The sequence below is a fragment of the Solanum pennellii genome, chromosome 1, assembly GCF_001406875.1.
Source record: "Solanum pennellii chromosome 1, SPENNV200".
Lineage (NCBI taxonomy): Eukaryota > Viridiplantae > Streptophyta > Magnoliopsida > Solanales > Solanaceae > Solanum > Solanum pennellii.
In genome coordinates, this window is record NC_028637.1 from 44075395 (window position 1) to 44089786 (window position 14392).

Sequence of the window (14392 nt, forward strand, 5' to 3'; positions counted from 1 at the left end):
GCGCATTATACTTTCGAATTAAATATATCCTTAACTAACAAAGGATATGTGGACAACTAGGATTAAAAAACTATTCAATTTAAAATAAATTCAATTCTGATATAACTCGCCCTGCCCCAATAATATACACGACCTAATCTATAACATTGATCAACCCAATTTATCTTTCAAACAAAGAAACCTAATGCATGATTAAGTATCTCCAACAACCAAAGAGGCATGCAGTCAAAGAGGTATGCATCGGAATCACTTGTCAGTCCAACTTCAATGCCAAATTGAGACAACTCACGAGCATATGTAGTGGCAAGACTAATGATGATAAACTTAAATTTTGATGTTAATTTACAATTCAACAATAAGAAATGAGAATGCCGAGTCGTTAAAAAATGGAAACTTGTAGTTTTGCCAAATTGAAGGTTGAACTTTAAATGTCTTTCAATAACCACCTCTGTCAAAAGTCAAAAATCATTTAAGAAAGAACAACATGACACATACAAATGTTCCTTTTTCGAAAATGGTTAACTTCAGAAACAATTTTTACTAGGAATTATTGTACATGGTAACAAGGTGTTTTGTGAGCACACACTGAATGACTCAACTTCATCAAACGACACTTTCTTTTGAAGCAAAGGTTCTAGTTTGCAATGCTCCTTTCCTTTGCTAGACACAAAAGAAGATGGATTTTAAGGCTTTTTATGTTTCAGATGATTTGGGTGGGTCAACATTATACATTAGGTCGGGTTATATCTTAATTGAATTTATTTTAAATTTAATAGTTCTTTAATCTCATCTGTCCATATGTCCTTGGTTGGTTATAAGGGAATATGACTTGAAACTTGAAAGTATAGAAAAGTGGTGTATTTAACCTTAAAGTTTAACGAGGGGATATACTTAAACTATTTCCAATAGTACTAGGGTGTATTTGGCCCTTTGCCGAATAGAGAATTGGATTAGAGTTGGTTGTCTAAAAATATAAAAAAACTCTATATTTGTAAAGTAAAATAGAAAGTAAGGTTAGAGATGCCCTTATGAATTTATCAAGGAAGCCAGAATATTGATATAAGTGGCAAAAAGAAAGACATCTCAAGAAAATGCTGCAAATCTCAATTTTGTTATAAAATAAATATAAAATTGAAATCAAATGGAAAGAGAAAGAAAGAGGAATACATAAACTAATAATATGGATAATAATCCCCTTTTTTGAGTGTTGTATTGTTGTGGGAATGCCTTCTATATAGGTGTAATATGACTTGGAGATGTTATACTTCTACGGTAGCAAAAGTGGGGCACATCACATGACATCTATAAATATATTATTTACAAGACTTTCCTTTGGATGTCTATGTACAATTTTTTTCTAAGAAAATGTACTATGTGTCGTACATATTATTTGTTATCTTATCTAGTGAGACAAAATCTTGATTGAGAGTAGATTGTCAAAGTTCTTCACAAAGACCACAATTCAGTTCTTTATTCTTCGTATGCCAATCTTGATTGTATTTTGTCAAAGTTGATATGAATTTGGTGAATTAATCTGTGGTACTATAACTTTAATAGATTTTTTGTATATCAATATAATCATTTGTGGTTGCAAGCCTGAGGAAGCTACTACAAGGATTTTCAGCAAACTACTTATTTGAGCTATTTGGAACTTGTTTAGAAAATTGTGCAATGGACATCCACAATATGGTGTATTTACTACTTACTAGAGCTAATCCATAGATAATGTGACTCGTTAAAATCGTACTAGGAAAAATTCTTGAAAAAAAATAATTCTTGAAAAAAATTCCTATTGAAGGAAAAAGAGTACATATCTAGTAGGCATAATACATTAACATGACCCTTAACTTGGCTTCAATTGGTAACTATGGCCATTAACTTGGAGTGTGCATAAGTAGGCACTTAAACTTGTATAAATTGAGAAAATAGACACATTCATCTTACATGACACCTTACATGAAAATTTTGTATCCTACATGGCGTCCTATGTGTATTATGTCATGTAGAATAAATGTGTCTACTTATTCAATTTTATGTAAGTTTAAGTGCCTACTTGTGCACACTCCAAGTTGGAGGATATAGTTATCCGTTGAAGCGAAGTTAAGGGTCATGTTTATATATTATGTCTATCTAGTAATACACATTGAAAGCTACCTCAATAAAACCCCCGGCCAGTAAAATTTATTGGGACAAAACCCCACTTAAGAAAAAAAGAATGCAACACATATTTTACCCCCCCTCCACCCGATTAAAATATTACTTAACTCTTGTAAAGGACACCTCTCAATCTTATATTAGCTTTTCAAATATTGATATCGATTGTGTCTTTGTCCAAATCACATTCATGAAGATGTTACATCTTTGAGTTTATTCAGATATATCATTTTCTTGTCTCTTGGATATGTTGGGTTTAGCCAAATGCATTATTGACAATCACTTAGTTGTGACCTCGTCGGTGTAGACAAATTGCTCATTTGATTTGTTTATAGCAATAGTCAAGTGACAAATCCTTTTTATGTAATAAAATTTATTGTATTGTTGAATAATATGACATGGAATTATTTCCGCATGAAAACATATATATCTCTTGAAATCAAACTTCCTATAAATCATAGTTTCATAACCATTAAACCTTGACAAGATTGGTTAGAATAAACACATTTATAAATAAATATTTGATTCACTTTGATATCTTTATTGATATGAGCAATGTTATATTTTGTATTCACATTAAAAAATTACTATACCATGAGTAGTAATATCATGATACATAAATGCACCAATTACACATAATACTTTCTAATCATTTCAAGGAGATTGATATGAATCTTTATGTTAAGAGATCTCACAATTATTGGGCTACTCAATAGGATCATTTTGAAATATTTACCCTTTAAGGATTTTCATATAATATTTACTTGTCTAGCCAGACATGAAAATCATTTATTCTGTGTATTCAAGTTTTTCATATATTGTCAGATTGGAGAAATCTCATTGCATCTACCACAGGAAAACACATCTCCATATAATAATGTCATGACTTTTGCAAAAAATCTTTATACCCCTAGGACACAAGCCATACTTTATATCTTAGAATTTTACTTGTTGCACAATAATCTATTTGTACCCCACCGACATATTATTCAAAACATTACTTTTTCAAGTGAAATAAAATATACTTAAATTGTGTATTTTCTTTGGCCAATCATTTATCTATGATACTATTTGACAAAGTTGAATTCACGATCCTCGTCACCATTTATAATTTTGAGAGCTACATTTTATCAAAGATATCATTGATGTTTATCTAATACTGATTTTAATATGACATAACTTGTCAAACTCTCTTTATTTTTCATCATTTTCAAGTACCTTAGCCTTTTCCAAGGTTTTATAAACTATTATGTCATGGTACTCCTTCTAATGCACTTGCCTCATTATTATGATCATCTTGATCATTTTTTCCTCTTCTTCCTCAATAAGTTTTCTCTTTCGATTTGTTTTATGTATCATTCTTCAGGCATGTCATAAATTTATGTCCTTCAAGAAAATTTTGTTGAAGCATCGCAATGAAATTTTAACACAGGTTCAACAAATGCGTCTGATAATTGACTTAAATTAATTCATAGAGAATCATACAATTATAATTTATTATGTATAACATATTTTTCAGTTGCTAATCGTTCCTCCCCCAAATGTTAGAGAATCTAACATTCATCCATCCTTATTTTGGGACTCATATTTGTGCATTGCGTAGTGGTGGTTCAATTGAATAATATATCACACAGTTAAATTTCTAGATGAGAATAATTTGGTACCTGACTCTGAACCTATTTTGATAGGAGAATCTTGTTGGATTGATATGTACAAGTGTTGCTACATATTAAAAAACACATGGCATAAAAATTTTTAGGAGAGTCTTGTACTCATAACCAATGGGTTACTACAGTTGGAGTCCTATAATTTCTGCTTAAACCGCTTGTATATGAATCAACATCATTATTATAAGTTTATAATTTTTTGTGTGCTGTTGATTTAAAAATTAGAGCAAACACCCTTGAGAAAATCAAATTGCAAATTTATATGAAAGCACATGTGACCATAATATAGATGCATATATTAAAATCATATAACAATATATGCTTCACATGGACGGTGAACAAATCCATATTCACCTTTTCATACATTTCAAAAATTTAGAAAATAAAAATCTCAACCTTTGTCAAGCCCGAGGATACCCCCGTAGACGTAATATAGGACCTAGGGTCACACGTAACTCCAACTTAACCCTGCGTCTGCCATATATCAAGCATGCTAAAAGTTAATGAGTAAAACATATACTATGCGAAAGCTAAAATAGGGGATATATGAAGATGGGTAAAAAACCCAAATAGTTTAAATATAAGTAAAATAAACTAAGAGTTTAATATTGACTGAGCCAACATGTAACAACTTGAGCTAATCTACTACTATGTCTGAAAGCCTCTACTGAATTGAGTTGTTGGGACATGCCCCAAGCTATAACTCTAACAAAATTGAAAATTGAAAGTAAAGACTTATATAGAAAGCATGTCTATTGTCCTCGAAGTCTAAGGACTCACCACTAAAGCTGCTGAATTCGAATTGAGAATCGATATAAGCATGATCTGGATGCTGAGTGCCTAAACCTACATCATTAAATTATGCAGATAAAAGTGTGTGTCAGTACTTGGAATGTACTGAGTATGCAAGATACAAATATGTTACGCTGAATAAAGTATATAAGCTGAACAATGCATAATTGAGAAATCATACAATATGAACAAGGATATAGATATGTACTGAAGTATAACTGAAAGATAAACTAAATGCAATGACCAAGTAATAATCATGATGATAACACACTAAACTGTATACTGAAGTAAGTGCTAAAACCTAGTCAATACACAAAGAGTTCAACTGTGGAAGCTACTATAAGTATGACTGTGGAAGATACTATTAACCTACACAGACCACATGACATAAACATAGAGTCCAAAGAAGTGATTGAATTCCTTGGTAACACAGCCAACCCCTTCGTTGCCTCTCGCATAAGGGAAAAAGGAAACAAGCGAAGACGAACCAATTTTTAATAATGTTCTTGAAGGAAAATGAACGACACACATCCACAATGTTTCGAATGTGGTCATGAGAATACTCTATAGCTAAACCTCAAATAGACCCTTCATTTGAAACAACTGCAATATAGTACTAGGCACATGAAACACTGCATTGCTCACAATCGAAGGCAATCAAATAGCACCCGCACATCCAAATCGATCTTTAATGACATCATGCAAGTTACCGTGTCATCATTATGACGAGGTCGACTAGCATTGCTCACGTTAACACTCATCTCTTCACCTGTTCAAGAGCAGCCAATAAAACACAAAAATGAGTGGATTCAACTACAAAACGATCAGTTCTTAACTAAATTTCACTAAAAGAATTGTAAACATCATTCACGGGCAGCAACACCATTTTTGATAATGCTCAACTACACTTAATACAATTCTAAGTGTAGGAGGTCGCAATCAAGTATGAACCCAATAAAGAGTTGTGGTTGATCCCACATGGAATGATACAATAAAGAATTCAATTACAAAGTGGAAGGAGTGTCCTAATAGATTGTAGGAGTATACATATTTGAAATAATTAAAGTAAATGGAAGAGGCTTGACAATTAATTTCGATTTGGGGGGGGGGGGGAATTATAGTGATCAATTAACAACTACTGACACATGGGGCTAATCAAGGAGAGAGGGATCCTTGGGGATGTGATCAATTGAACACCAAGTTCTCTGTATGGGTGATTAAGGTTTACTAAAAGTCATTGAATCATAATGGGTAGGCTAGGCTTTAGGTGTAATAACCATCTCTCAATCAACTATCACAAATCAAGTGGATTATCTCAAACCTCGACAAACATAACCAAGATAAACAACCCAATACCTCAATCAATATACTCTTTCAAGCTATATTGGTAGGAGTGATTTAGAACCACTTTCTCAAGATAAGTACACAATAACCCAATCACTACAATCATCAATTAATAGTTTTCACTCTAAGTTTCTTTTTCAGGCAAGCTTAGAATACTATGCTAGAATTGCATTTGCAACTAAAATTCATCAATAAAAACTCAACAACTAATTAAACCCACTTCAAATGAAAAATGAAATCAGTAAATACTAACACCCATAAGCTAATTGAAACATTCAACCACATAATCACCCCTCCAAGATTTAGCTACACATAGCAAAGAGAAAGAAATAGTTACCAACTATGTTTTCCATTAGCTTGGGTAACAATCTACAAGTCTGCCAAGTGCTTCACTTAACTTCCAAAACAATAAATCCCTAAAAATCTACTTAAAAACATAAAGAACAATGTTTGGGATAAAAATCCCAATGTAAGAACTCTAAAAAACTCAAGACTATCGCCATAAAAACTTAGAATTTACAGAACTGTCTTTTTAAAATACCTTTTAATACTCACACATATTTTCAATTTCAGGACCAATTGGCAAAATAAGTCGAGCATTGCCGACCAGATCGGTGATGCGCCGAATGTTCCTTCCATCGCTTTCTTGGCCTAACTTTTTACCATCTCTTTGTTGTAAATTTAGGCGATTAGAACGTACTTCACTGATTCACCATTTTAATCAGCGAGTTGTCTTTATCCAAGTGATGGTCTACTGGAACTTTTGACGTGTTGAAGAGCAACTCAACGAGTCACCGAGTGGCTTTGGCGATCATCAATATTTCTTTTCTTCAGCTTTTCTCTCCTTTTTGCTCGTTTATGTCCTTGACTTTCTCTTATGCCTTCATTGTTGCAAACTAACATTTAAACATCAGTTTACAACATAAAATAGACATTGAGGACATTACAACTCTAGATATTCAACCCTAAATGAGTCAAAATACCGACTCATCAACTATACTGGTCGTCCGTGGGGTGGATTAAAGACCCCTAAGTCCAGAACCCAATGATGGGACCCCAACTATGTTTCTTGGGTCCATTAACAGAATGTGGACCAGAACCATTGGTCTCATCTTTTGCTCTTAAAATTCCTCTAAGTCTAGGACTCACCTATGAAACCTACCTACGACTCATGCATCAAATGAATAATCTTCCTAGTGAAATGTATAAAAGTACTGGACCTGACATTTTGGAGAAGTAGGACTTTCCAACCACGGGCCCACCTACAGATCATGTGTTGACCACGGACCGTTGGTGGCTTCCGTAGGTTTTAGCGCCAAATATTGGAAAGGTTCATTTTTTTCCTACCTTCTCGAATATTAGGTGTTATAAATATCGCCCCTTAGAAACATTCATCAGAGTATACTTGGTAATCATGGCTGCTTATGTTTCCCAAGTAGCTCCTTCTACATAATGCCTCATCTATAAAACCTTTACTGAAGCGACTTCCTTATTTCTCAACCTACGAATATGACGGTCAAAAATTCCAACTAGAACATTTTCTTAAGTGAGACTATCCTTTATAACCACTCTTTGTAATGGTACTATCGATGCCAGATCACCCACACACTTCTTCAACAAGGAAATGTGAAATACTAGATAAACCACTGCTAGTTCTGCTTCATAGGCCATATTACCAACCCTTGTTAGGATTCCGTAAGGACCTACATATCTATGACTCAACTTAAATTTCTTTCCAAATATCATTACCCCCTTCATATGTGATACCTTCAAGAAAACCAAACCATTAATTTCAAACTCTGAGTCCCTTCTTTTCACCTATGCATAGGACTTCTAACGACTTTGAGCTGTCTATAATCTATCGCTGATGAGATGAAATTTCTCCATAACCTCATGAACGAATCTATCCCAATCAAGATTGCTTTACCTATTTCAAACCAACCAATAAGGGATCTGCATCTATGCCTATATAGTGCATCATACGGATTTATCTTAATACTGGAATGAAATATTTTCTTATAGGCAAACTCTATGAGATGTAGGTTATAATTCCAACCATTCTTGAAATAAATTACGCAAGCTCTAAGCATGTCCTCTAAGGTCTTAATGGTACTCTCTGCCTGACCATCTGTCCGTGGATAAAATGCTGTACTGAGATTTACTTGAGTACCAAGACCTTTCTGAAACGATTTCTAGAAATGAGAGGTAACTTGAGGATCTCTATGGAGATGATAGAAAAGGGAACCCATGCAACTTAACTATATCATTAATGTAGAGTTTGGAGTAGTCTTTCACTGAATCTGTAGTCGTGACATCCAAGAAGTGAGCGAACTTCATGTCTTTGTCCATTATCACCCAAATAGAGTCATGTTGTCTGCGAGTACAAGATTAACCCGTAATGAATTCCATGTTTATCACTTCCCACTTCCAAGTAGAAATGCTAATATCTTGAGTCATACCTCCTTGTTTTTAATGTTCTTTCTTAACCTATTGATAGTTAGGACACTTAGCCACAAAGTCTGCCATGTCCCTTATCATGCCATTCCACCAAAAGACTTCTTGAAGATCACTATACATATTAGTGGCACCTGCATGATTGGAATAACTGGAGTTATAAGCTTCATTAAGGATCTGCTTCCTCAATTTACATACATCAGGAAAACACAAGCGACCTTGGTAACGAAGCACACCATCTCCTCTTTGGGAGTAAACCTCAACTTTCTGCTGATGAACTGCACCTTTCAACTAAAGTAATATTGGATCACTTTAAAATTCTTACTTAACCTCCACTACCAATAAGATTATGATCCAGTTTGAACTATCGCACCACAACCTGATGTGCATGTAAGGAAAACTCCTAATCAAGGAAGCCGGTGTACATCTTTGGCATACTCTTTCTTTTCTTCTGTAGCGACCCTAATAATGAACTACGTTTAAATAGAGAAGTTAATAAGTTGTTAAAATGTTGAATACTAGCATTAAAGGTTAGTTTGAAGAGTTTGGAAGTCAAATGTCAAGGGATGACCAAGACGTTCAACGACTAGACGCCTATGTGCTTTGTGTGTTCATGTGTGACTTTGCATGTTTTTTTTTGTTTTTTTTGGGGTTGAAATTGATAGTAAAGGACCCTAAGACCTAGATTACCATTTTTGGGGGCTTAACGTCTGGGTTCGACTCCACCTAAGACCCACGAGGGGCCCTAGAGGAGGACCCCATGTCCTATCCTAGAAGCTGCTAGGTAGAATTTGGCAGTGTCAAACGACGAACCAAACAATGGCCAGTCGATCAGACAATGGCTCGTCTTCCTATTAAGGTATGGTAGTTCATCCTTGATTCTTCTCTCATTCAAGGATCCAATCTAAAGACTTTCCAAAAAGGGTTTCAAATTTCTAAATTCTTCTATTTTTACTTCTAAGCACGTGTCTTTGCATTAAAATGTTTTAATAAATGAAATATGATATTTTCAATGTTAGTTGATGATTTTAATGTCAAAAACTCGATCAACCCATGCTCATGCAAATTCTCAACTTTTGACTTATGAAGTGGGTTTATTGTATACGATTAGATAATGTTAGAGTTCTGTTTCCTTATGTTGTATTGTGAATATTTACTGCCATTTATGATTTATGGTGATTTATTGGAAATATTGAGAAAAGGTAGCCAAGGCTTGGATGAAGGGCAAGTTGGTTTATATTGTTTAGTTCTTATTGAATTGATCTTTAGTGGTATGGTCCACCTTTAGTGGCGTGTTTACTTGAAGTATGTGAATATATATGCGTATTATGAGTATGGACTTGAAGGAATTGAATGTGTAGTAAAGAGATGTTATAATGTATATGCATGATATGTCTTAGGAAGTTGAAAATGTGTATCTTGAAGATGCTACGTATAAATGAGGTATAATGTAAATGTGAAACATGATATTGTGTGATATATGATGAATGTAGTATGATCACGTTTACAAGTCAATGTCATGAATATGGCGGTTATGTAAAGAGTGTTCTCACATGTACTCTCGCACACATACTTTGAATGAATGAATGAAGTTAATGAACGAAAATGGGGGATTCTAGGGTAGACATTATTTATGAGTAGGGATGAAGTGTTTAATACCAACCCTACTATTCCTAAGAATTCTAGTTAATGAAAATGGGGATTCTAGGGTAGACAATATTCATGAGTATAGATGAAGTGCCTAATACCCACCCCACTATTCCTAAGAACTCTAGTGAATGAAAAAGGGGGATTTTAGGGTGGACACTCTTCGTGAGTTGAGATGAAGTGTTTAGTAGCAACCTAACTATTCCCAAGATCTTTAAAAAGAAAGGTTGGAGGTTGGATACTCTTCATGAGTTGAGATGTAGTATTCCAAAGTAACCTCTAGAGGTTAGTACTCTTTGTGAGTTGACATGTAGTACATGGTAGAATCTATTAACCTATAGCTAATGAATGTAATGAATGCCTAGAACTACGTGGGGACTTATGCTAGAACTAAGAGGATTTGAAGAAGGGGTGGATACTCTTTGTCAGTAGAGATGTTGTATCTAATGTACCTCTTGAGATGAGTACTCTTCGTGAGTTGAGGTGAGTTACTTAGAAGAAATCTCCTTATCCTTTAACTATTTGCCTGCATAGGTTTAGCTATTGGAGATCTATGTAAAGACTAAGAGAATGACCCTACCTTAGGCAAGTGGGGATCCCTCATCTAGTAGGGGTTAATACCGGGATTCCATTTCTAGCTCTCATGGTCTATGTCGGTTAAAGATATCCCCCACAAATGAACATAATGAACTAAGTCTTCTTAAGGGTGTACTACTTAGGGTTGGTGGTGGTTTGGCACGTCATCTATCCATTGCACGATTAGGTATTTTTTCACGACCTGAGAGCACACCATAGAAGAGATGGTATTTCTCAAATCGTGGATGGCGTACTCGATCTCTTGGAGGGATGTACAGACATCGTTCATTGCGTACATGTATGAAAAGTAGTGCGGAATTAAAACTTTTCACACAATTGAATAAAGCTTCAAAATATATTTCATAGAAAACAAAACATAAGGAATAAGGCTAAGTCTCAAAGTCACCATCTTAACACACGAATATCTTGGGACACGGCCCATACATCAAAATATAGAAAAATCTAAGTCTATTACAATGATTTTAACAAAGAAAACTAAACATAGTAATGTCCTCAGATTTAGTGAGGACAACCCAACTTTGGTTGAATGGATACTTATGTCCAAGCTTCACCTCAAAGGACTCCCCTATCGAATGCCACCTACACCTTTATAAATAGACAAAATATATGGATTAGTACATTATAATGCACTAAGTATGGTGACATGCAATTAAAATCATGTTAAAAGGAAATTTGTCTAAAACATGCTCTTTTTTAGAAAACATCATAATATAAGTATAAGAGTCACTTACACGTCAAAATAAGCACATATAGTCACATTAAATAACATAGCATATAATTACTGCAAACCATACAAGCATAACTCCTACCAAAGGTCCTCCCAAGGCTCACTTGAGTGAGACATGAAGCAGCCGCCCATACAACCCCTTCACACACACCTAAGAGATCCTAAAGGATTCCTAAGGTAAGATTATTCACTATGTTCAATTAAAGCCCCTACCTAAAGTTACTTTAAGACTCACCTAAGTAAAACATGATGAGACCGCCCATACACCCTCTCTAAGCTTACCTAAGCAATCCTTAAAGCTACTCTAGATGAGTACTTTTCCATTTACACGAATTTAACTTAGTCACTATGTTAATTAGACCATTGAAAAGACATTCAACAATTAAGGACTTTCACATAATGGTCTTGGAGATGACCTAGGGAAACTACACACTAGCATCTTCAAAGCCTACTCGTGCAATATCTAGATGGCATCATATTCCACTAGCTAAACTTTGTAGAACCTATGAAACACTAGAATGTATCCCATATAATGAGAATAGAAAATAACCGACATAGACCACACTACCTAGGCATGGAATCCGGAGTCAAAACCCTACTGCGATGGAGGGTGTTCCATTTGCCAATGGTAGAACTAGGACACATCCCATGTAGGAACATGGTTAAGGAATATCAAGGGTTTCTTTGTATTCTAGTCTCATCTTAAAAAGAGTCACTACCCAAGCATACTCACTCGGTGCTAGCCTTTGTTCTCATAGAGTGATTCAATCAAGGAACATATGAAGAGGTATAATATAGAAGTCACAACCAAATCATAATACACCTTACCAAAGAGGGTCCACTAGGGATGCCACACAATTGTTACTAAGATAGCTCAATGACTTTCCTAAGAATGATTTCATGCCGTTCTAGCCAACCAACCCCCAAGTGCATCATTCATACAAGAAGGATACCACTACTGCTTTCAAATTCAATGATATTGTGACCTTCTATCTAGGTTGAAGGTTCCACATAAATAACCCTCTTAACTATGTTCAAGGTCATATTTCAATCATACATATACATACATGACAAAGGTGCTTTATCCTACTAAGTCAAGTGTCATATTCATATTCTTCATGCATCAAATAGAGGGACATACGTCTACCACAACAAGACACATATACTTTACATTATCACATATAACATAACATTTAAGAAGCGCATCGGGTCAACCAAGTCAACTATAAGTCACCCTATTCACTCCTATAAAATCATCACATAATCCATCACAAGACTCATATATTCGACCAAGAAGCATCATACTTCAACATCAAGTATATACACATTAAAACATCACTATAGCCTACTATAGACCCTATCATCAACTTAGAAGAACACATGCCTTGACTTCAAATATACACATAAGTCATATAGACCTCACATTGACCACATATACAAGTAATAATATGACAATATCATAATTCATGAAAGTAATGATGACACAACCACATTCTTTGCAAGTATAGCACATCAGCACCACCACCATAAGTGGACCATACCAAATATCACAATTGAAACAACTATACTACACAATATAGAGATGATTAGGTCAACATACTACCACTCTAATATCAACATCTCCAATCCATACAGGCTCTTACCAATAGCCATAATCAGCAATTCAATCCAATAATCACAATATACAATGATACAAGATGATACAATATGAAATTAACAAATTTAGGAAAACCTACATACAATTCTAACATGATTCTTACATAATTTAGCAACCCAAAGTAAACTACACAAGAATTCAACACAATAGAGACATGATCAAATCACCCATAAAATAGTCAAAATAAGGATTTCATGATTCGCATGGGTACATAGGAATTTTGATCTAAATTCATTCAATTAACCTTAATTCAATCACAAATCATTGTTCAAAACGTCTTATGCAAGAACCCATGGCTAGATTATCAAAATAGGACAATTTATCTTTTGAGAAGTGTTGAAAATCACTTTGAAGATTGGATCCTTGAAGAAAGAAGGTTCAAGTATTAAAACCATACATTGATGAAGATTATCCACGAAATTGAGAGAGAATTGATGGATAAATCAAGCTCCAAGCTCCTATCTCCCTTCAAGCTTCAATGGAGTTCTAGAGAGTTCTTTTATGGGTTTGGGGTTTGCTTTTTGAATAATAAATTGACTTGGGGTTCTAGACATATAAAAGTTCTTAAAATACCCAAAAATCCCTTAAGTAACTGCCCAAACCAATTTTAGGAAGCTAGGTGTAATACCTAAAATACCCATCCTTTGGCTAAGACCCTACAGAAAATTTTGCAGGTCACAATCGATGGACCACTCGATGCCTCGTAGATCCATAAACGAACCATCCTCCTGGTCCGTGGTTTGGATCAGAGGCTATTCAAATGGGATATTAAGCTCCCTAGAGTAAGTGTCATCTTACGCCACAACTGCTGGGGCATTGATGGACCTACGGTCTGTTGATTGTCCTTCGTTGGTTGGGACTGTTTTTTGGCAATTTTACTCACAAGTTTGATCCTCCTCAAGGACCTTTTGGTTGGTCCTTGGGAGTTTTTCCTGGACTTTTCCAACCCAAATACACTCGTATGCATTTTAGAAACCTCTCACATCAATTTCAACAAAAATGAACACGTGAACCATACATACAAGCACATCTCAAGGCAAATCTTTCAAACGTCATGAACGTTCTTGGACGTTTGACCTCAGAACATCACAAAAGTTTATATACTGCCTCAAAATAGTATTATAAACAACTTTAGGACTTCAAAACCTCATGAAACGCATGTTAGGATCTATGTTCACCTAGTTCATTTTAGAGGTGTTATACATTTGGGGGGAGTCTAGGTGTATCCTTATATGAAAATGTATGTGATGTTAATTAAGTAAGTTGAATTTATGTGTACTGTTAATGAAACATGTTGATCTTATGTCTAATATGATGAAAGTTATGTAAAAATGTTGAATGTGATGTGCCTAG